At 38.3% G+C, this 25,042-nt stretch overlaps 1 long non-coding RNA gene across 1 annotated transcript in view; it reads right to left on the minus strand.

Annotated features, from left to right (window-relative positions):
• The window catches only part of LOC143694496 (uncharacterized), a 208,582-nt gene that overhangs the window by 19,238 nt on the left and 164,302 nt on the right, over positions 1-25,042 (minus strand). Inside the window, exon 3 of the long non-coding RNA XR_013182998.1 lies at positions 7,575-7,631. This is a non-coding gene — a long non-coding RNA (uncharacterized LOC143694496). The remainder of the gene's footprint in view (positions 1-7,574; positions 7,632-25,042) is intronic.

Here is a 25,042-nt window from a genome sequence, read left to right on the forward strand (position 1 = left end):
CACAGCAAGGACAGAATGATAGCAGTTTCACATGAACATGGGAGTTGTTTTCTCACACTTGCAGATTGACTGGAGCTGCTCCTTGGATCATATTTTAGAGATGGCAGCTGGATGACATTTTTTCTCCTTTTCTTATTCTTCCCTACATGCACCATTTTTCATTTCCCTTTTGCTTACTTTTCTGATAGCTGAGTGTGTATTGATACAATCACTACTTCACATATTAGTTTTTCAGTTGTGGAAAAAGTGTTGTACATTACTGTTTATTTTGCTTGAATAGCCTGTGCCTGGCAGTCTCACAGTCAACAAAAAAAGATATACAGAATTCCTTCCTAACTACTTGGAGATCAGGGGAAATTCCACTGGGAACCATACTGTATTTAGGAACAAACAAAATTTGCAAAGGCTTTTTACTAGCCTAGCTTCATTCAGTTGCTGAAAGTAGAGTCATTCCTATCTCCCCACTGCAAGAGGAAAATTATGTCACTAGTCTAAATTCTTGGTTCCTAAAAATTAGCATTCAGGTTCTCTGTATAAGCTGTTGAGTGTACTGCAACACAACCCCTTTATTTCATGGGCTATAAAGCTTAGGAAATACAGACATCCACAAGCTATGAAGCAAAGGCTCATAAAAATGCCATGAAATGTGCAATTATCCACTAGGATGAGTCTTCAAACTATGCCTGGAATGAACTGAACTGGGGGATTTAGTTGAAAAGCCAAACTCTTCACAGATCACATTGACAGTAGACAAAAATGAAAAGATACATGAAAATCAGAGTCAGCACAGCTCTCTGAATTTAATAAAGTAACCATACACACTCAAGTAATTCCACGCAACTGCCTTTGAAAAAAGTGGTTATCTTGAAACTTTCTGCTGAGTGCCAACGACTCCATAAACAATGGATTTAATTAACAAAAATTACCCCTACCAAACATGTGAAAATGGATGCTTGTCACTTCTAGCACTCCCTAATTTTCTCCCTAAAGCTAACCAAAAATATTGCTTGGAGGACATGAATGCAGTACACAATGACCTGTAAGATTATTTTCTTGCGTGTCAGAGAGTAGGTATATCATCACAGTATTTTCAAAGAGTAGAAGCTACTCATTAACTTTAAACTTTTCACAGCACTAAGACACATAGTTTCAGTATTTTTTATTACTTTTCAACTACATATTTAACAAAACTAGTGAAGCTTGCTTTTAAGGACTTCAATCCCCAATAGAATTTCTGTCTCTTCTACTCCTCTCACCTAAATGTTCTCCCACTGTACTGTTAACTAAATAGATCCCAAAGACATGACTGTCTAGAAATTTATCTTCTTTTATCTACTCTGGATAGACCTGTCAGAATTTATCTCCACACTATTACCTATTTCTAAATTTCTCTTGGAAATAATGACTATACAAACTTCTCTGACACTACATTATTCTGTCAGTATGTCCCTTTATATCTCACACCTTGGAAACCTTCTGTTCAACTGGAAGTAGTATACGAATGTCTCATAGAATTTCTTACATACAGTTTTCATGTCCTCTTCATATTTTCAAGGCTGTTCCTGAAGGCTCATCTAATTAGAGGCGTATAAAGCACGACTGATAAAAGCTCTATCAGGCAACTCTGCATCCAACTGATAACAATGAACAGACTTTTCAGCCTTTAACAAGTGATAAAATTTCTAGAGCTGAGCAGCAGGTAGTGAGTGCCCTGTTTTCTTTTATTACAGCAATTAGTAACTCAGAATATGTATCTAAAGCACAAAGTTCAGAATTACTTTTGAATGTAACATAGTGAAATGTCCTAGGAAACACCAGCTGGCAAAATGAGGTAAACTTTACTCCCTCACTGACCTACATTAGTTATCCCATCAGAAAATCTAATACTACAGAAGGTATAGTCCAAAATGTACTTTACAGTGCAAAGTGGCAGTTTTTCTATGCACATATTTGTTTGAGTAGTACAGGTGCCTTATAAATAAATATGGAGTTCTGTATCCATCCAAGTCCTTGTGCAGTTTGTGTTTTGCAACACAAGATTCTCCATGTGTGAAAATTTATATTAATTAGACTGTTCTGATAAATATTCCCACCTGCATATTGTACCAGAGACTCTCCCAATGACAGTAATGATGTACTGAAGTAACTGATTCATGCAGCCCAGTGCCAGCCTCATTGCCTTACCTCCACAATCTTACCTTGTTACCAGCAAGCACTGCCAGCTGTTAAAGAAATGTGGATTTTATAGTACAGCAGCTAATAGTGAGAGAGACTAAACTAAAATTCACAGAAATCAGGAAACCCAAATGTACAGTTCTAGTTAACCTGAATCACGTAACACAGGAGCTCAGCCAATGCTGCATACAACTCATGCTACCAGTGTCTGACTGTGACTTCAGCTCAAGGAGAATGAGAAAACCTGAGCAGGTCTTTTTGTGGGAACACACAGGACCACATCCATACATAGGGACAGCCAGCTCCAGCCTAAGTGCCTTCCCCCAAAAGAAATGGATGCATCTCCTGGATTAAAGGCAATCACAGATGCAAAATAAGATAACCCAGCACATCATGTCACTCCAATTCCTGTCCAATGGAGCATAATCTGATTTGCAGTATTTTAAACTACATCCTGATTGGATTACTAATGAAGGCTGGCAATTCTGAGGAGTTTACCAATTGCTGACAGTTTCTGTGAAGCAGCTGGGCAACTACTTTTAAATTGAGAAAGACTGTAAAATATATTTACAGCCTTTCTACAAAGATGGGCCAGATGGTCCCATAGAAATTGGAAAATGAAGGAAGCATTAATGAATCATCCAAGAAACCAGAAATCTTTTAGTGGGTGGTACAGTCCATTAAAAAGAAAAATCACCCCAAACCCAACACTACCCAACTCCTCATAAAGTGCTGTTTTGCTTACCGTAATTTAAATGCATTTATAGGCATATTGCATTTCTAAATAATTGCAGTGAAGCATGATTTTATAACAAATGAAGTTTGCTTTTGTCATGTTAATAGCATATTCCATTACCAGATGAGATTTAAAGTTGAATATTTTTTTAAAGCCAGGGAAGTCTGAAAGGGAAAGAGATTCTCAAATAAAGAAAGATTTCTAGAAAGAGTTCTGGAGTTAGTAGAAACGCTTTCTGATAATAACTAAAACACTTCTTAGTTGCCACTGAGATAAACAAATCAGGATTCAAAGATCTTTTAAATTGAATAGCAGAGAGAGAAATCTCTTGTGATTTCCTAGTCCATGCAACTCAATAATGCATGTTTGCTTTCTTAAAGGATCTTCTTCTCCAGGACATTTTTCAAGAACTGATCCTTCTAGTGCAAAGTGAAATCTCTGTAATATTTCACTATTGCACAACTAATTGCAGCTTGTTATTCATTTCTCCATTCTTAATTGTTTTCCATCCTTTTGTTTTTCCTTTCTCTCCAGGGAAAAGAATGAAATGCCTCTTTTAATTTATTAAGCTATCAATAAACTAGCTTGACAAAAGCAGTATCCTAGTGAATAAGAATTGTACAAGTTTGAAAACAAGCTAATGAAATGAGCAGTTACCCTTGATAACACACTTACCATTACTGAAGCTCGTGATGTCTCCTTAAATTAAGTGCTAATGATCAAGCCCTATGGTGCTGTTGGATTTGGTAAAAATCAAACACAGGCAATTCCTATACTTGCAGATTACAGGAGTAAAGACTATCACTTTGAGAGGTGTAATTGCAGATCACATGTTATTTGAATGATACAATTTTCATGCCTGTTTGAGACACAACCTTAGTTTGATCTTTAACTATTGAAAGAAAGTTGATCTGTTGCTTCATGTCTAAGGGAAAAGATGGAGGGTTTTTATTTGTTCAGGTTTTCCATCTGGGGGCTTCGATTATGTGTCAAATGAGCTTTTGAGCTGAATCCAGCCTTCAGGTACAACTCAGCACAGCTCATTCCTGGACATCTGTACAACACCTTCACAGGAAACCTCTAAGTGGCCACAGCTGAGACAGGGAGTGTGTGATCCTTCCTAGCTCTGTGCCATTTTGTGCCATGACTGCCTCTTCCATCCACCTGGAACACCTGCCCATTGCTCTAACTCTTATGCCCCATCTAAGACCAAAATAGTTCAAGGCTCATTTTAAATAACCACTAAGCCATTGTTTGATGCTCCTTCTGCTGGAAGCCATTTGTTGCCAAATGGAAATATTATTTTTTTTAATGTGTGTTAGATCAACAGCTAATTGTTGGAACAGAATAAGGTCTGAATATCATATTAGTTTCACTATTTTTATTCCAATTACAGATATGTGTTTTGGAATGTGCACTGCATAGTCTTAATAGAAAGATACTTGTTTTGGTCTCCTTAAAAGTATTTTTGTTTTGATACATTATATCTTTTATTACAGAGTTCATTATGCCCTTTAAATTTTAGCATCTCTATAACATTATTTAAAATTTTAGTATATATTATTTTCTTTTTTTTTAATAGTGCTTAAGAATCTGATATTAATTTCTAAATGAAGGAATAGTGTTATAGATGAAGAAGTAGAAAAAAAACATAGTAGCTGGTTTTTTTTAAGGAACTCAGTTGATGAGAAACTGTTTTCAGGCTCTGTTAGTGAAAAAGGCAACCTTCCTAACAATGGAAAGATTTTTTTCAGTATTGATAGAACCGCATGATGGATCCCTCAGAAGACGATTGCAAAAGTTGGTCTTTATTGATAAGGCGAGCTTAATCTGTAATCAATATTCTGCATGCATTGATTCCATCTGTATTATGGAAACCTAATGCTCACACTCCATATTTTGAACATATTTCTGAACTGCCTTATCCTTGGAATATTTTCAAGAGTAGTTTTATTATATTCATTTTTTTTCCTCCAAGTTGTTTATGTTTTTCTTTCTCTCGAGTTGCCAGTCATCATCTCTAGAGTCTAGGTTTTCTACTTGAAATATGCAACGTATGAAATGTGAAAACAGGACATGTCATATTGCATCCTAATTAGAAATGGTGAGTCCTGGAGAAAAACAACCTAAGCACGAGCCTTTATTTGAATTTTGAAATTAATTTAGACTGATTTTACCCCTTGTGCTCCTTTTCCATTAATATTCCAGCAAAGGAATTTAGTGGCAGGTATAAGTGCTTAAACAGCTAAAGTTTAAGTGAACATTGAGGTTTACACAAAGAAAATTTGAAACTTATAACAACAGCCCCGGATTATTTTTTTCCTGGTGATGGGTGTGGAGCATCATGGTAGAGCCTTTGTGTCTGCAGATGACACCCAAGCAATCAAGAAGCGAGATCTCAAACCAGGGTCAGAGCTGGCAGCTGCCTTTTACAGTAGTGTGGAGTTTCTAGCCCTGTGCATTCTGTTTTGTAGAAGTTTTAGGGTAAAAAAATTGCTCCTGCCATAAAATGAAGAATGAACACAGGTTGCATTTAGGTCAAGAGAAGCTTTACCTCTGACAATTCAGGAAAATTGGGTGGGATGAAATTCCGACTAACTTGTTTTTCTTTAGTAGGAATGGAAGAAATCTATAATTATTTGATATATATTATATAATTCAAATGAGTATAGCATGCTTCTAAGACCCAGCGACGAGTGTAGTCATTCAGATTTCAATAAAAATATATTACCTGTAATTAATCTACTTCATCATTGTTGGATGCATTAAAAATGTCCCCTGTTTTAAAGTAAATTATTATTCATTGAATTTCAAAGGAAACTGAGCAGCAAACAATATCTAGTGTGATTTGTCTCATAATTAATACACTTATTCACTGTGAAATACAGCTATATTGCCCGTTATGTTTAAATAAAGCATAACAAACTGAATTTAAAGGCACTGGGCTATTACCCAGAACAAAATACTTCTAGCAGATCAGAGTGACATTTAGCTTTAGCACTATAAGTACCTGCCCTGGGTAAATAAAGAAAACAATTTTTGAACAAAATTGAGCATTTATTTGGCAGCAGAAAATCATAAATACATTTCATAGCCAACAAGCCTCAAACTATTCTTACTGCACTTAGGTAAAGGGTATGGATGCATAAAGAAAATTCATCTCAACAATATGCTTTCAGGCATAGAGAAATCTTGCCTCTTGTCTCAACCCAGTGCTTGCCCTCCTTTCCCAGTGGATTTTTTATTTTGTAATACCAGTGGTAAAAAATTCTGAGTTTATGCCTTATGCTGTTATTGCTTTGCTTTTAGTTTGCTTGCCCTCCCTTCCCCCCCACCCACCCCTTGCTTTTTTCCTCCCCTGTTTCTGTTTCATAAGCTTTTACTAGAACACATCTTTCTTCTCTGTCACTTTCCCTCCCTGTCAAATCTTTCCTCACCATCACTCTGCAGGATTTTGTGGGGGCTCTGCTTCCTACTCGGGGTCCCTGTGCCAGCACCTGACCTGGTACCGTGGCATTGGGGGGGGGCTGAGGAGCTGGGCAGGGGTGGTTCCAGGCACTGTCACTTGTGTCACAGCCCCTTTGTTCCTCCACCACTGCCTTTCCTCACCTGTGGTTTCTCTGCCATTAACTCCTGACCTTGTTTGTCTGCCCCCAAAAGCTGGGCTCACACACTCTCCCAAATCCCCCAGGCAGAGGCAGCCTGGCAGTGCTGAGCTGGAGCTACTCCTGCCAGGGGCCTGACCTCAGGAGAGCACAGGCCCTGCAGGCTGGGAACTGGCCCCTGCAGCTCCTTCTGTCTGGCATAATTATACCTGGGAGGAACAGTTTTGCCTGAGGAATTTTCTGCAAGGAATTTGTGGTGATTACTGGCACAAAAGTATGCAGAAGAAAACTTTATTTTTTTTTTAAACTGTAGTATCTTTCCCAGCATTTTAAATGTCTGAAAGTACCAGCTTGCACTCTCTATCACAACAAATTCCTGGTGCCCTCCATTTTTTTCATGTACATAGGGTACTGGCCTTTTATGCGAAGAACTCATCCAGTAACTTTAGCACTTGAAAATGTGCATTTAAAATGCATTTGGAGTAAAGTAGGAGTTGCTATTCTGTATCACATTTAACAGGTTGAGAAAGGGAAGATGCAGAACCAGGATTAAATTCTGCATTAGCAGTTGAATGCTGTGAGCTGCACTTATCAGAGGCTGAAAAAAACAGGCATTTGGGCTTTCCTTCTCTTTGAATCACAGGGCACCCATGGCTTTTCTCTCTCTCATATTCTCTATCATAAAACCATAAAATACAGTTTTTTAAAAAATTACTAAAAAATAATAAGTTAAGCTTATACAGTGCCCAGGCAGTACAATATACACTGATATCAGCAGCTCAAACATTTACAAATGCAATAGTCTTCCATCCAGCACTGTAATGTGTTTGTCACTTGTGGAATAAAGCAGAATACACAACAGGAAAGAATTCCTGCCACAACATATCTCAGGCATTTTCCCATACTTTTTGAAATGCCAAGACTGCACATTTTGCAACTTTAAGTAATTTCAGAAGAAAGAATAGTGACTGACTTCCCCATTTTCAAACTGATAGAAAATTAAGGTGCTTCCATGCATCCTCTGGTCACTACAACTTTATTTGAATAATTGACCTTACCTGCTTTGAGCACAGGTAGAAAGATGCAGGTCTCCAAGCAACTGAGCTCCTTAGTATCTATAAATAAAAAGAATAAAAATATTAAATTCCCCAGGGCCAGACAGCTTCCAGAAGAAAACAATATTATATTCAGGTGTTTGCATTTGCATGAGGCTATCATTCTTTTTTGTCCCAGGTCGGTGGGACTGGAATTTCTTGCAATTGCTTGGCTACGTATTGACTGAGGTGATGTCAGGGCAGTTCTCAACAGAGAAATGACCCTAAAAAAGACTCCTGACACATACTGACACAAACAAGCTAAAGGGCAAAGTCATGGCCACTGATGGTCCTGAAGCAATGCTGCAGAGAAAGGACTGGACACTTCAGAGGTACTGATTCAGCTCTGTGGAGGAGAAACAGCTACAAAACCTCTGTGGCCCTGAATTAATTTTTGACTGAAATGAGCAATATCAGCCTCCTTTAATCCACCACCTGGGCAAGGCAGGCTCAGCAGGGCAAAATGCACTGTCCCTCTCGATTAGCAGCAAACAGCCATTCCACTTTGCTCTGCCCACTGCCAACACAGGTATTTTTAACCTGCAATTTATTTCTGTCTGTCAAAGGTGAAAAACATTAAGCAATTAATTATTTGAAGTGATTTAAGAGACAGCTGGAAGCCAGGGAGACTTCAAAAAGTAGCCGATTATTATTAATTCATGTGGTATTCATTAGTGTGTCATTAATGATGCTGCTTTCATTGATATTTGATATAGAATGCAATAGTATTGGAATTTCTCTGCAATTTAACAACTGCTTAAGAATATTTCCTGAAATCTGAGAGTAGTAGAGATGATTTCAAGCTAATATTTAACACTTTATGCAATGTCAGAGGTATTCTGCACCAGAGTACTCAGCACACATGGAAAAATCCAGTCTCCAGCTATGACCTGACAAAATGCTTCCCTACCCTGTCCAACCAAATATCAAATACTACATCACTAACCAAAGACTTTGCCTATAAAACTCAGATCAGGAAACACCCTTCTGTTCCAGCCCATAAAACTTGTGGATGCTGACATCCAACATACCAACAAATTCCCTGGGCAAGCAAATGGTTATCCCAAGAGGATCCTTCAGCTGCAGATGTCTACAATAAAGGTACTGTTACCTTCCTGCACTATACGCTGTCAGCATTAACTTTGCATCTCAGGCTTTTGTAAGATATTTATGCATCCACTACATGTTGGAGCCTTTTAACAATTCACTCTTCACAGTCCCACAGGCATACATTTACTGTATAACCTGCATTCCCCTTCCCACCAATATATTCTGTTCAATGAAGTTGAAGTTTGTATACTCACTAATAGAAACCAGATTTTTTAATCTAAAGACCATGAATGTATAGTACAATTCCTGGCAGAATCTTAAAACATTAGAGAAACACAGCTCTATTTTAAAATGAAAGGGCTCCAAAGATAATTTCCTGCTCTAGGGTCTGATCCTGTGAAAGGCACCACACCCACACCTGAGGGCTCTCAGTCCCTCCCAGTATCAGGTTATTATTGACTGGCCCAAACAGAGAGCTCTGCAGGGAGCACCCACACGATGTCCACGGAGAGAAACTGTTGGCCAACATGTCTGCCTGACCACAGAGTATTGGGCACTGATAAGCAAACACCTCATTATCATAGACCAGATTATCAGACCAAACAATGGATAAAGAGCTCCTGCATGACAAGGGACACACAGTTACACATTGTAGGGGAGTTTACAGTTTGAAGTGCACAGGAGCTTTATTTTTTCTGGAAAGAAGACAAAAGTTGAATCAAAAACACCATCTAAGAGAAAAGTGTTGCATTATGTCAGAGTGGGATCATTTGAAAATAATAAGTCTCCTAATTTTCAAAGGCCCTAAATAAGCTCCAAAATGCTCCCCTAATGTAACTTGGACATATCCTTGCCAAAGAAATTACAAAGATGCCTGCATACATCTCCCACACATTCTCACCAAAGTGAAAACACCTCTGCAGTCTCTCCACATTTCCCAGTTGATCATGGAGAACAGAAGCATCCAAGTTCAGAGACTCCATTCCTGATGAATTTCTAGCTAATCAAAAACCCAAAGTTCCTGGGAATCACACAAGTACACTTACTTCCACTTTAAAATATTTAGACCAGTTGAAAAGTTCCCATTCCATATCTGCCTTCCTATTGCCCGCAGACCGAAGAGGAACTGGTTTAAATACACTGTGAGATACACCTTTGGGAACACCACCACATTTCTTCTGAAATGCATTAATACCCACACCAGTCCAACTTTCAGGAATTTTTTCTTTCTTAGGGGGGAAATAGCTGGTTGACAACTAGTGAAATGACAGGATCAACAAAATATTTAACAAAATACATTTTGGGTCCAAAGTGGAGTTTCTGAGTTGTGAGTATTTTTAGAAAGAGACCTACCAAGCCTATATATAAGTCTCACAATAAAATTAGGATGAGCAAAAATGATTAGAAGTAAAATAAGCAGTTTCTTTTTTGAATCTGTTGTGTCTTTCAGGATACAAGTATCTTCCATTTGAAAACCTGCTGGATGAACTTAGAAATCATAAGATCAAACATGTTTTTCTTCTTCATGTTCTGAATAGTTGTAGAGAGAAAATAATTTTTCCACTTCCAATCATTAAGTGAAGCATTAAACAAGAAGAGGATACAGGTGTACAGAATTATCAATAGTATCATTCTTATTCAAACTTATTTTCCCTGGCTCACAGATCACAGAACTATATCAATGCAGGCCCTGATCCTTCTCCCAAAGGTCTTGCTATTGAATTTCAACTAGGACAAAACTAAGCAGTGGGGGGAAGAAAGCAGAAATGGGAGCAGAAAGAAGATAGGAAGCAACTGTGGTAGAGATAAGAATAGATGGTCACAGGCTAACACGGTGCATAATTTAATGGCTTTCTTGAAATGCTGAATTCCTTTTGGGGACAGATCAAGTACCTGCATAATAACTTTCTATGATGTTGGAAGTGACAAGCACCTTAAAATATGTATGGAATATTGGAAGAATGAAGAAAAAAGGAAAAAAATGTGAGTCTACTTATTATGCCTCAGTAGTTTTTCTTTTATTTCAAGCAGACCGTATCTGACTGAATTCTTACTGTCTGAAGGCAAAAGGAATAGTCCCACCCTGACCACATTTCACTTTTAGTACCACTAGATCTGGGTAGCCTAAATCTTAAGGCTTCACAAACATTTCAGATTGTACATATTACCTGTGGTACAGTTCATAAAGCACAAAAATCACTGGTGGTGTGCTAGAGTACGTCAGATTTTTTTCCATGACACAAATATGGTGCACTACTTAACCAAGATTAAGGAGCATGTAGTTAAGTGTTCACTCATCAGGTCTGCTGCTCCAAATGCTTGCCTTACTTAGACAAAGGGGCTTTTTTGCCTCTTTGAAATTAGTTAATATTTGATAGTTTCCTCCCATGAATAAATCACTTGGCTGTAGTTCTAAATGGTATGCTACAAAATCTAACTCTGAAGGCAGATGAGGACCTACAAAATTTTATCCAGCAGATTATAAGGCTTTTAAATATAAGGCATCAATTAAATCTGGATCCGTCCTCCAGACCTAAATTAAATCATGTCTGCTGGCCTTATATTCCCTCTTAAACTACCCTGCACAACAAGAGGGCACACAGTTTGGAAAGTTGTGCCAATTCAGAAATGGCATGGTAAGCACTCTAGGAATGGCCAAAGGAAATTTTTTAGTCCTTAGGATATAGCCCAAATTGTGGAGTGGGACCTCAGTCTGATGAAAGACCTGAGACTATGTCTATGTGTGGGTTTGTATTTGTTTTTTGGATAAAAGAGAGTCACATGCTTCAAAATATTGGAACACATGCTTAAGTAATGCAGAATAGAAACCTCAATAGTTCCATACTTATATTGTCTCTATATGAACTGGCATTGCTTTTGAAAATCATCTCTCAGTCTTCTGTGCTGCACTGTCATGGTTTAGTCCTTCATCCTCATTACTCTTCTGTTTTCTTTAGGATATAATTTTGAGATCCTCATATAGCCCTGAAGCATATTAATATGATATAAAGTTGCCTATAATAACTGCAGACCATCCTGTTTCATTCCCAGAATGGTAAAACAGAAGGAAGCTCAAATTGTATCCCAGGTTAGTAGATTGGAAATTTGGAGAAAATAAAATGCTTGTAGTTTTATCTCATGGAATATCTTTCCAGGAACATCTTTTGGAAGCTTAAGTACTCTTAAGTTCATTATTATTTACTCTTGTATCACAAATTAGCATGGTGGGATGCTCAACAGATACCTGCACAGAGAGGTAGCTGGGATTTCATATAACTAAATAAAATTTATTAAATAAAGAACTAAAATATGGGCATCCACCTGCTCCACTGTGGCCCTGCACAGGCTGCAGGGGCACAGCTGCCCCACCGTGGTCTGCACACTGAGCTGCACCAGTGCCTGCCTGCGCAAATTCCACCTAAAGCATTTCTGCTTTCCAAATATGTGAAATGCTTAATAGCAGAAACTCTTAATTAGGAGACAAATGTTTACTTTACCCTCAGAAGTGGATTTGCTCCTCTGTAACCTAGCAAGTCCTTCTTTAATGTGTGAAGCACATGAGGGATTATTTTGTGAACTGCATGCACTGTGTGCTCTTTTCTCTTCAACCCCACTATGACCCCACTTTCCCCTTACAGTGGAATATATTTCTTTGTTCAAATTCAAGATTAAGAATTACCAGTACAATAACAGATAAGCTCAGAGTATCAATGGAGTTATGTTGGAGTGCACAGGTAAAATCAAAATCTGTCCTATTTTCTGAACCCATACAGTATTATCATTTATCTTGTCTTTGTGTGGAGTAATCAGGTTGCTAGTGGGTACATTATTGTAAAGCAGATGGGTAATAAAACTGTCCACAGTGTCCCTCTGGAATTTTCTATTTGTGTTTGGAAAAGGGAATTCTTTAACCTGCCACTTCAAGCTTGGTAGAAAAGCTCTTTCTCAGTTCCAATATACAGGATCATATTTACCACCTGGGACTTTTCAGTTCCAACACTGTCACAGAATTGTGGGTGGGAGGAATGCTAGTGGTGGAGTTTCATCTAAAAAAAATGGACCTTACAGTGTTGATGGATGAATTTTAAACTTTTAACTTTCAGTTCTGGTTTTATATTGCCTGTTTTGAAGATAATACAAATCCTCCTGCCCTTAGTCCTTTAGGATCTCATCCTTCATACTCATAGCTATGCATGCTGCAGCATTTCAGTCCTATGAAAGAAGTGCTAATGGAAACTTTTCCCACCTCCCCATTTATTGTAATTTTAACAGGAAAAATAACCAACATCAAGTACCAAGTGAAGGGAAGAGAGAAAAAGGTCTAAAGCTGTGCCAAGGGAGGTTTACATTGGGTATTAGGAAAAATTGCTTAGCTGAAGGGGTCACTGAAACAGGCTTCCCAGGGCAGCACTGGAATCACTGTGCCTGGAGGAATTAAAAAGATGTGGATGTGGCACTTAGGGACAGGTTTAGTGGTGGACTCAGGGGTGCTGGGCAAAGAGTGAGACTCAATGATCTTAGGGGTCTTTTCCAACCAAAGTGATTCTGTACTTCTATGATCAAGTTTTACCAGGATCTGCATTTTTTCCTGAGATATTTTTCCTCCTGCATGGTATTGAGGCTCATTTCACTTTTGCAAAGCAGGCTTCAGGCTCCTTACCTCGGCTGGTGGGTGATGGCAAGCCCAGAAGATGAATTAGCCACCACTGAGGAGACAGTGCCAGGATTCTTCAGATACATGAAGGGGAACAGGCCCCTGGCCCTGGCAAAACAAACACCTGCAATAGGAAATGGCTCTTGACAAAACTGTTCATGCTCTTAAGGAGAGAGAAGAAATATCTTTTTATCTTTGAGTTTGGCAGAAAGGAAGTAAGCAAGCACTCCTAGAGGGCAAGTAGCCCTGGGGAGCTGCTCCAGTAGCCTGGGTGATACTGGCATTGAGCTTAGGTTGTTTGCCATAGCATTTATAAAATCTCCAGGCAAATGTTAGTGGAGGGTGACTTTGCTGTAATGCCCTTGGCTGCTTGGTCTCACAAACAGTCTAAATGGTCTGGGGTTTATGACAAGACATATTTATTAAACAAACAGGTTAAAGATGTGTGTATTTCCTCTCATTTGAATTACTAGGAATTTCCATAAAAACATTTCTGGTTTAGTGTCTGTCTTCTGTTTAGCAGTTCTTAGTGACACTATAAATGTGTTCTGTAAATAGATCTGCAAAATATGCTAGAAGTTTCCATCAGCCTTGGAGCATCCTTTCAACACTTTCTGCAACTATGTATTTTCAGAATATTTCCAATGCATTCTAAACAAAAAACACCTACTTCTTACCTGTGTAGTACACAAAATTTAATGTATTATGGACAAATTCTTAGCCATAAGGGCTAACTATTCTCATCCACAGAAATGGAATAATGATAATTTATAACAGCTTAACATGAGACAAGGAATTTTGGATGTATGCCTGAATTTTAGGTGTAGATAATAGGAGTAGTTTTACAATAAATTTTGAATGTCATCTGTATGTAGGAGTTTCAAAATATATAGGAAGCTTTGGAATAGGATGAACACTTCAGAATAATTTTATTTGAGATCTACTGATTGAGAAACTGCCTGTTATTTGCCTGGCTATTTATACAGAACTTGAAGGGGAAGTGAATTTACTTTTGGATAGCTGAAACATCTCTGCAAACACTTCTGCTGAAAAATACTGGTTTAATTTTGTAAGAAAAGTAATTTCACCTTTTTCATTACCCAGACCTGTATAGATGGGTTAGGGATACTCAAAATGCAGTCACCACCCCAATCTTCCCTGGACAAGGCAAATTAGAACAGAATGGTGTCACCCACTGGAACAGATGTTTACAGCAACTGAGCCTGAAGATGCAGACAGACCAGCTCTACTCCAAGATTTCGTAAGGCAGTCAAAGGTACTGCTGTTGCTTTGAGACCTCTTTGGTTCTTTTATAGTCTCTCTAAGCTGTTTCAGCAGTCATACCTTATCAAATCAAGTAATTCCTTGCTTTCAAAGCCTTCCTGGCTACCTTGGAGGAAATTCTTTATGATTTTAACCCAATTCTTTGGTGCCTTATGCAGTATATTTCCTGGGAGCATGTTCCAGACAGATGACAGACTTGCCAGATAGGATTCTGGAGAATTTGATGATTTGCATTGACTTGTACCAAGAATTCTGAAGTTCAAAGAGGCACTATCATTTACTGTGCTAATACTGCATCTGTGCATACTTACAGGATATTTTCTAGGACGCAAACAGATGAACAGGTCATGCAGATTTAGGCTAATGAAAACCAAATTGTTCTAAAAAGTGCCCAATCTTTGCCTAAAGGTTTATTTCTTGATAAAAATTTCAGACTTTCAGTGATTCTCATGATTCTGTGTGAGATATTCTTTTGGTCATTTGTGATAAATTTGGTTATTTTAGTTTCTTTATTTTTATTTTGATTTAATTGTTCAGAAGTTAATCCCTTACTAACTACTGTCTGAAATAATTGAATGTTTCTTAGATAAATCTCTATTTTTCTTAATTCCATCAGTATGAAAACTATTTGTTTCCGCCTGGCCCTTCCCAAAGCAGAAAACCTCATAAGCCAGGATAACCAATCACTGACAAAGAGCAAATATTAAATAAATACTTACTCAGTTGCCTTATCACAGTAATTCCTTAATAGTGATGATATTTCTTATTGCTTTAGTGGATCATATAATTGTTTAATGATATGGGATTTACCCTTGTTCATTATCCCTTATTTATTTACTATGAATTTTGAACTACTCTAGAAAATGCTTTCACTGAGAACTGATGAGACTGTCTGGGCCAGAAAGGATATGAAGACAATTTCCTGAGCCCAGGCCAGGCAAACACAGCTGATGGAGTGGCTGCAGGGGAACAAAGCTAAGAGGAAGAGGAGATGTCCCATGCCACAGAAGAAGGTGGAGCAGTCCAAAGGTGGTGAGCTACATGGAACTAATGAGGATAAGCTCAGGAGCACCAAACAAAGCCATCTGAATGGCAATGGCACTGCTTGAAAGGACCTCTGGAGCAGAGGGAGATGGCTTAGGAAAAAGAGAGAGAAAAATCCTGGGGTGCAAATAGGAGAGGATAAAAGGTGTGGTTTAGACCTGTGATGGGGTAAAATGGAAAAGACAGACGTGGGTGTGACCTGATCACAGACTGAGGCCATCAGCTGTCAAGGGTGTGGAGAAACCCTGTGAGACAGGTGACAGAGTCACTCTTGGGACAAATGAGTAGGTCAGGTGTATCTACAAACACCTACCATGCCCTGCTTTCCTGTCTGTTCCCTCCAAACAGAAATTTAAACATGGGCCAAGAGGCACTCAGTGTTTACTGAGAAATGGATGAAAACAGAAATGTCTATTTTTCCAATCAATTCTTTGCTTGTTTTGTGTGGATTTCCTAGTGTATTATTAATAAAAAACTTCTTTGAGATAGAAGTTATTTGAAACTTAAGAAAAGCCCAGCAACATGCAAGGCTCCAAATTTTCACCAGGAAATTTTTTTTTTCAGATTGAGAAAAAGCCTGAGAAAGATATTTCAGAGAGTTTGAAAGATGATGAGGAATAGGTAGAGAAATACAGGAGTCACATAGTTCTTCTGAGCAATTTTCCTGCTTTCCTTGGCACTGGCAAGAGGAGGGTCTCCACCCCAGACTGAAACATTTTAAAGTGGATTTTTACCAAGGGGGAGAGTAGGAACAGTTCCCCGGCGTGTACTCTGCAGACAACATTTAAATGGCTCAGGTGGGTCTGAGCCTTAGGTCCTGTAAGCAATTCTCATCCTTTTGACTTTTCACAGCCTTAAATTCCCAATTTTAACCTGCTGCCTAAGGGCTCCAGACTAGGAAATCTTGGAGGGAATTGTGTTCTGGTTACACTATCCCACTTTGTCTTTTTTGATCAGATGGGACCATCATTCAGAAGACAATACATCAGGATTTCCCCTCTATTCAACTGCAGTAAATCCTATTTCTGATGTCAGGTACAGCCTGCATAACAGCAGCACAGAATTATACACTATGTTCCTATTGCCTGACTTCAAGTACAAAGAAATATTTTTCCCAGATTTTTTTTATTCTCAGTTTACAGTCATTTGCAGCTTAGTTATTCATGCTAGGCGAGACTGAATTATTTACCTTTTTTTCCAGGAATTCCTCTTTTTTTTTTTATTAGTCTCACCTGAAATAATTAGAAAATAGCATAGGAGAATTGTAAAAACAGTATCTAAAATTAGGTGAATTGAATTTATGCCTTGTTCTAGAATAGTGTGTATTATTGTAACGTGCAATTATATTGGTTAAAAAAGACCTCAACTCCCCCTAGGTTACAGATTGATTTCATGGTTGTTTTGTAAGCTATTGCTCTGCTTCCTGGGGTATCTCTCAGGCTCCCTTCAGCACGGAATCCATTATAAACTACACATTCAGATAGATGAAAGCTTTTATAGCAAGCTTAACTTTGCTGCTATTGAGTGAATAACGATTTATAATTATTCCTTTTATGATGCTGAAGTTAGCTGGGCATGTGCCTACCAACCCATTTCGTTTTGTTCCTGGAGGTGTTGCTTTTTAGCAGCAGTGGTTCCAGACATCTCTCAGACAGAATATTTAAATGAGAACTGCAATCACACCCTTGCTGGTCACAGCTCTCATCTACAGATTTTAACATGTGATTTACAGTCTGTAAAATACCCTATTTATTGCCTGAGTTAAAGTGAAATCATCAATACAAAGAGAGTCACAAGTTACTCTCTATTCCTTGCTGGGGCACTCAAATGAGCATGAAGAACAAAGAAAAGGAAAGTAGTGTAAAGGTGAGAAATGTATAGAAATAAACTAGAAAGTTAAAAAATAAACAAGAAGTATAAAGAAAATAAACAAGAAATATAAAGAAAAATAAAAAGAAATAAACATAAAAGTTACTCATTATCTTCCTTTTTAAAAATATTACTGAATCACTTTACTGTTTAAAAGACAGGTCCCCAGCAGATGTGAAGCAGCATTGCCTTTTATCTCCAGAACACCACCTCATGGATTGTAAGTGATGGGAAGTAAAGGTAAATGAGCACAAACAAATATGCAGATACTGGCAGAACTTTGGTGAGCTTTAGCAAAGGCTTCTCCCTGATCTCTGGCTTTCTTTTTTTCACCTCTCCCCTACCTTCTGTGAATCATAGCCAGATTTCTCTCTAAAGTATTTTAATCTCTTGTCAGTAGTAATTTCTGCAATTGTCAGAGACTTGCTACTCCTCTCTTCCTTCTGTTCTTGGTGTTCCTCAAAATGTCTCTCCATGTGTCTGCTTTTCTGCTGGGTGTACATCAGTTTTGGTCCCTGCTGAGGAAAGGTTTTGCCATAGGACATGTGGTCCTGGCCTTACTAAGAAGTCATCTATCTTATCTTTTTCTTGCTTCCATTAACAATGAGCAGAGAAAAATGAATGAACAGCCATAGATGGGCAAAATTATATTTTCAGGAAAACGCTGATATAATTACACAGAGATTTCAGACTGAAAACCCTGACTTTGTGCAGTTCTCAGCTGCTACTAATACAAAACCAAACTGCTTTCTTCAGGAAACAAAGGTCGTAACTTCATCAAGCAAACACAGAGTTTAATGAGAAATTCAGGATTATTAGTTCTTGCTCTGGAATCCTGGCTCCATCTAGTCTGAGTTCTTCCTGAAAGCCTTTTTAAAGATGAGAAGATTTCTAAGAATAGCTCCCCTCATGAGAGACAATACCCTAAAATTATGCTGAGTTTTCAAGGTATACTCCACATTGTGGAAATAATGGGGGGGGGGGGGGGGGGGGATAGTGATGAAAAGATAGGAAGAATAATCCTAAAAATCTTTCATTCCAGAAATTAATATTCTTCTACAGAAGAGGAAAGCATTGTAACTTATGAAGAAATGAGGCAGAGAGGTGAGCACCTCTCTCCACACAACCCAACACAGCAAAAGAGCTCCGGAGTGTGAAAGGCAGAGTGTGCTGCTGGAGGCAGGACTGCATTTCCATGCTGGGAGTAGCAAACCCCTCTCTGAGGTGAGGGTGAGCTAATAGTGTGTGAGCAGGAAAAGCCCTGGTGACTCTGAGTGGCTGTGACTGCTCCTCTGTGCATTCCTGTTAAAGTGCCAGTTGTTTGTTTTGACTGCGCTTTCTTATTTCAAACAAAGGATATCAACAGCTTTAGATTCCAAAGCTTTGCCCTGCTCTGTGAACAAATAAATTGTACTACACTTAGCACATTGAAAATTCATAGAATTTGTGAAGGGAAAGGCTTAAGGCATGCTTGCCATTACTCACTGCATATTTATACAAGTTCTCTAAGCCTGGTTACAGCCGCTGGCTGCACTCAGGTCAACAGCATCACATAATAATGTTGAACTGTATTAACTGCATAAATAAGAGATTTTAACAGTGGGCTCCATTTGAAGAAGGGGTCAGCAGCGTTGAGCTAAGGGCAAAATTATTCTCAGACCTTCACTGTACATCTACATTTCTGTAATCTGGCTTACTAATGTACTAAGGGAAAAACAAAAGTGCTGTGCTGATATGAGACAAGTAATGGACAAATCTACCTTGAAAATAGATCTGATTAATTTTTTCCTTCCCAGAGAAAATAAAATCTTTTTTTTTTGAGAAAAACTGAATTTCAACTCATGTTTTTTGTTCTAAATCCATTCTTCTGTGCTGATAATATTGTATGCATTATTAATTCTGAGTGAGATACTCCAGGCAGTCTAGAATGACATGAAATAACAGCTGTGAAGCTATAACTGAATTATAGCTATTCTAAGACAAATGTCCAACTATTTTTATTCATCCCACCAAGAATGCTGATTTAGAAGTAAGGCCCTTTTAAGGCCCTTGAAACACCTTTAAGCACAACTCTTTCAAGCTATTTTTTCTGTACTGAGAAACCTTCTCATTTCAAAGTGGAAAGTGGCACATTTTTATTCATTGCCTAGTGGTTTCAAGAAAGAAATAATAATTGATAATATTACCTCAAATATTGTGTGCATAGTCAGCCTGAGAATTTCTATCCAAATAATTCATAATATAAAAGACTATGGAGATGTTGGAAAAAAAGAGAAATGCTTCTAAAATCAGAATCCCTGAGATTAATGGCATGATTCTGACTAAGATGAAATAAACTGATTCCACTGACTTTTGAAGAAGGGCAAACCCTTCTTCAAATGACAAGTGAAAAAAAAAAGACAAAGACGAGAGGAAAAAAAATAGTGACACAAGTAGACATCTGATGTGATTCTTCAATTCAATACTGGCTCTGATTACAATCAGTCTTTTGATTGCAGAATTCAACTGCTTACTCTAAGATGATATACAAGAATAGCAAGCAACACTTTGTGGTCCATATCCTAGTCATTCACAATTATTTTAACAATAAATTATGGTGCTTGGATATAAAACACAGGTAAAACAGTCCCTGTTCTCTCTCTCTCTCTCTCATTCTTCTTTGTCAGTGTTTAGCCTCTCTGAAACCAAATCTAGTGTGTCAGTGAACTACATAGAAGAGATCCTTCCCTTGATTTTGCTCTCTGGAGACTGAGCAACAAGTTCCTTACATTTTTTGAAAATACTTCTTCAGCAGGGTGAGCATGGTCTGAGGAATCACTCGACTGAGCGAGGCTGACTGTCATGTCCCAGGAGAGCCCCTCAGAAGGAAGGAAAGAGACAGGTGTTTTCCATCTTCAGTGAGTGTTTGCTTAACACTTTCCCCTTCACAGGCTGCAAGCTGCAGCCCTTCCTTGCCTCCCCGTGGTTCTGGGTAGGAATTTTAGGAGGCAAATGTAGCAGCCTGTTAGTTTGCATTACTGCACTTCAACTCTGTGACCTCTCTCCATCCTGCAGTCGTGGGCTCTGAGCTGTGCTCCCAGCACATGAGGGATTCTTCATGAGGGATGAGCTGGGTGAGTGAGAAATATGTCTGGCTTTGCCAAAGCCACACATCAGCTGTGCCTGTGAGACAAGAATGGATGTAAAGTTTCATTTATCAGTGCTGCCGAAACTGAGAAACGGCAAGATCTTTTACTCTTGCATTAAGGGATTGCATAGAAAAAATGTACAAAGTATGTACAAAGTATGCAAGTAATTCCCTTTCCTTAGGGGGTGGGTGGTCATTAACAGCTATTTCCAAGCCTGTAATAAAGCTGTTTATGCTCACCCTCTGGCTAGCACTGTTCTGGAGCTGCCCTCAATCCCTCATCGTTAGACATTATCCAATGCCTTAATGAATGATGCTCTCACACCTAGGAAAGTAAGGTATCATGGGCAACGCACAGGTTGATACAGTTCATACCAAATTGAGTTAAAAGAGACCTGTGAAAACATATTTTATCTTTACAACTGAGCACAATCTGCTGAAGCAAGGGATAGCCTTTTAACAGGTATTAATGTGCTAATCTGCTATTGAAATTACATTCACAGACTCTTCAGAAATTATGACCTCTTGCTTGTATTAGAATATATATCTGCTGAAGATGTAAAACATATGTTTAGTGATGGGGTGTAAAACCCTTTTGATTTTCAAGCTGTATAAACAGGACTCAGTTTATTTACACTTTCACAGGCATGATTTTGTACTGTGGTTAATAGTAGGTTAAAATGGTATTAGTTAACCATCTATTTCTCCAATTTGCTCACACAGAAAAACACATGGTGAAATTTTATAAATATACAATGGTTAATAGTAAATTAGAACCCTTTGAAAAATTCTGGTCCAAGCCCATGTTTTACTACTAGTAATTTAGTAATTCACAAAGCTATACACCCTCAAACCACTAATTTGTTTTATAGATCAAGCATAAATAAGATTGCTTGAGCAGGCCTTTAAATATCAGACTGGAGACACACTTTAAAAGGTCAGAAAATAACTCTCTTAACAGCACTGATCCTGTTTGGAAAGGCAGGTTATTTCCCCTCTCCAATGACCAAGAAGTAGTTTCATGGTAATTTACAGTGTTTCAGGAAGATAGGAAGTAAAGGGAGCACAAAGGAAAAATTACATCCCTGTGCCCTGCTGGTCATCAGCTCCATAAAGTGGGGACATTGGCTAAAAAGAAGAGAGCTGAACGTGTGGCAGCTACTTAATGGAGAAGGATGAACTTGGCAATTCCTTGCTGTCCATTTCCATGGTATTAATCACTTGCCTTTGTGGGAATACCATCTCTGGGATTGCTGAGGGCAAGTACATTAGGCAAGGTTTGCTAATTAAAAATATACTTTTGGTCTGAACTCTTAAAATACTTCCACATCCACCAATGATTTTTCTACATTTGGAAGAGTACCCTCAAATTAGACTTTTTTGGTATTAGGTATTTTTGCAGAATTCAGAGGAATATAATTGCTGAAGTAAATACTGAATACAGAAATTGTTTATAGTATACAGTTCATTGAAAAGTATGGACACTGTGAGTTTATTGAGGTCACAGAAGTTGTGAACTTTATCAACTTTTGATAAAGTTGAACCATATAATGAAGCTTAACTAGGTTTTGCTATTGTAGTATGGGCTTAGCTAACAACTACTAAAGTTCTCCAGATCGGGAGAAGAAGAGGAAGATCAAGGCTGAGACTCTATGCATACAACTCATAATTACAGCTCACATCAATGAAAATCAGAAAAGAGGACTGGGAAACAATACAAAAAATTCAGGCAGACTAATCAGTGGCATAACAGGAAAATTAGAGAGCAGGGAAATGTATGCATATATTTATTTGCAAGGAATAATAAAGAAATAGAAAATTAATTTAAACTAACTTTAACTAGAAATAAAGTCTGATTATCTACAGTGTTAAGTCACATCTTACTATTTTTTGTGGAGATTATATGTAAGATTATTCAAATGCATTGGAGTTTTCAGATTTGGATATGGATTTAGACTTGGGCAGCCCAGAGATATTGAAATGAGTGTGTAGAGGAAATAAAAATGTATCTTCTCTGGAAGATGGAAAATGCTGAGGTTTGAAATCTGCTTTGGTTTCATAGAGTCTCTGTTCCCTGCCAACACCCCCTTGCCATGTCCTCATGCCCTCAAAATCCATACAGCAAATAAAACACGTAGGAAGAGGATAACCCTGTCTAAGCTTTATCTCCAGAGTTGGACTTGTGCTGCCTGGGGCTGTTGATGCCATGCAGTAGTGATGATTTTGGCCTGGAACGTGGTCCTGGGCTTCCAGTTCTCCTGACAGACATCAGCTTCCCGAGCTCAGCAAACTCCGTATCAAGGCAAGTTCCAACACAGAATTTTTAAAATTGCCTCTTAATTACTGTAGTTATGCTAAGAATAGAGAAGAGCAGCAAAACATCATTGCTAATGAAAAGTCATTGAACTAGCAAGACAGATAGATGCTTTTAATTCAACGACTTGAGATGCCAGAAGATTTTCTCATCTAGGCATCTGGGAATTAAAACCTTACCGAACATAATTAAAGTGTTTGTCTGCCCTAACCTATAAAAGGTTTATCCACAATGCCAGTTACCATCTAATGAGAAAGGATATCTGCCAAAGAGAACAGTAGTCTATTTTTCTCCTGTATCTCTGCAAAGATGATCATCACAAGTAGTTGGAACAAATGCAAATAATCAACCTCCTATTATTATAATTGTTTGTATAAAAGGGTTGCAGTTAAAGACTCATGATATAAATCAGCAGTCTATTTATGCTGTTAGTTATCAGGTGTGCAATTACGCACATTTATTCCCTTGAGTAATTGACCTTAGCCTTAAGTGGATGCCCTCTCCATCATGTTTACTCTGCTGTTCTTTCCCATCCTCTAAACAAAATAACAGATCTATAAATCAGAGACATTAAAATAGCTCCAGAAGGATGCCAGGCTGTTTGTCAGCCTTCCTGCTCTCCAGACTGCCCAGTTACAGACTGCAGGGTGACGCCTCAAGGGCTATTTACTCCCTTTTGTCTTTGCTGTGCCACGTTTTTTAATTGTTGGGGATGGGTGATTTTTAGGATTACCTGGCCTAGTCCCAGATGCAGCTTCTACAATAGGAGATGTAACAGACCTGCTGTGATTATCTAAACCAAGAGAACTCAATGATATACAGGCAGATCAGCTTTAATACAGCTCAAGTGTCAGCATAGGCTTGCAGTCATTTCACCAACCATTTAAATGGGAAGGACAGGGTTTGGGTAAGTAAGAAAGAATTCAAGCTGCTTCTTTAACATAGCTTTCCTGAGAAATTGAAACTAGAATCCTGTTATAGTAACTCTATTTTCCTCATTTATGTAATATTTATATAAATGTTTATTTATGATATCAGCTTGGGAATCCTATTTCCTGGTATTCTCTACACACTAGACAACTTACTTTACAAACTCCTGCTTCCTACCAGTGCTAAAACATTCCCTTCTTGGTTTCTATTGCATCTGTTGAATTACTCTCTTGAGAAAAGCCACATAAGAATAAAGCAGAAGAACGAAGCATATTCAGCAGATGTGAGATGAGTCTATCCAGGTTGAAAGGATTCACTTCAAAGCCTTAAAAAAATAAAATCTGCCCCATAAGCTAGTGAAGCCTGACCTTAGAAAGCTGATCTTAGCTTAGAAAACATTAAGAAAGGAAAGGAGAAAGAAGAGAAAAAAAAAAATACCAGAACTTTTAAAGACCTCATTTCCCATCTTAGGCATAAGCCCCCAAATGAAACAGATTTATCTATTTTCCAGTCTGACAAAAGTTACCCCTCCTAAATCAAAGGTTTATTTCCTACTCAGCACTGTTCTTCATGAGCACCTAAATTACAAGAGCCACTAAATTTCTACAATTGCTCTTTTGGGCAAGGCTCTTTCAGTCTTTACAGCAATTAGGTACATCCCCAGCAGTCCCTTGATCCATTTTCTGCTGGGGCTCATAATCCTATCTATCAACACCAACCACCTGCACTTGGAAAACAACAGCCCTTGCTTCAGCAGTGGCCTGGCCACTCCTTGTTCTCCTCAACTGCAGCCAGGAAAAGGGTAGTATCAGCAGGGCTGCCAAAGACCTGTTGATAATAAACAGTTATGTGCTTCCCACAGAGAGTCCATATGCTTTTGATCTGCCCGAGCTGAGGCAGCCCTGTGCTTCTCTTGCAGCTATTTCACTGATTTGAGGGTACTATGATTGCAAGAACATCTGTCAAATGAAGTCATGACACAGGATTGTGTTTTATACCTAATGCCTTCAAGGAACAAGCAAACTGACACGGCTGAAACTGAGTTAGACATCTAAAAGTTCCAATTGTTCCATGTTGAGATTAAAACATATTAAAGACCCACCCAAAATCAAACACAACACTTAGGGGTCAAGTCCAAAAGCTGTAAACCATGCAGGGCT

This window comes from Agelaius phoeniceus, chromosome 7, assembly GCF_051311805.1.
Source record: "Agelaius phoeniceus isolate bAgePho1 chromosome 7, bAgePho1.hap1, whole genome shotgun sequence".
NCBI classification, from domain to species: Eukaryota; Metazoa; Chordata; class Aves; order Passeriformes; family Icteridae; genus Agelaius; species Agelaius phoeniceus.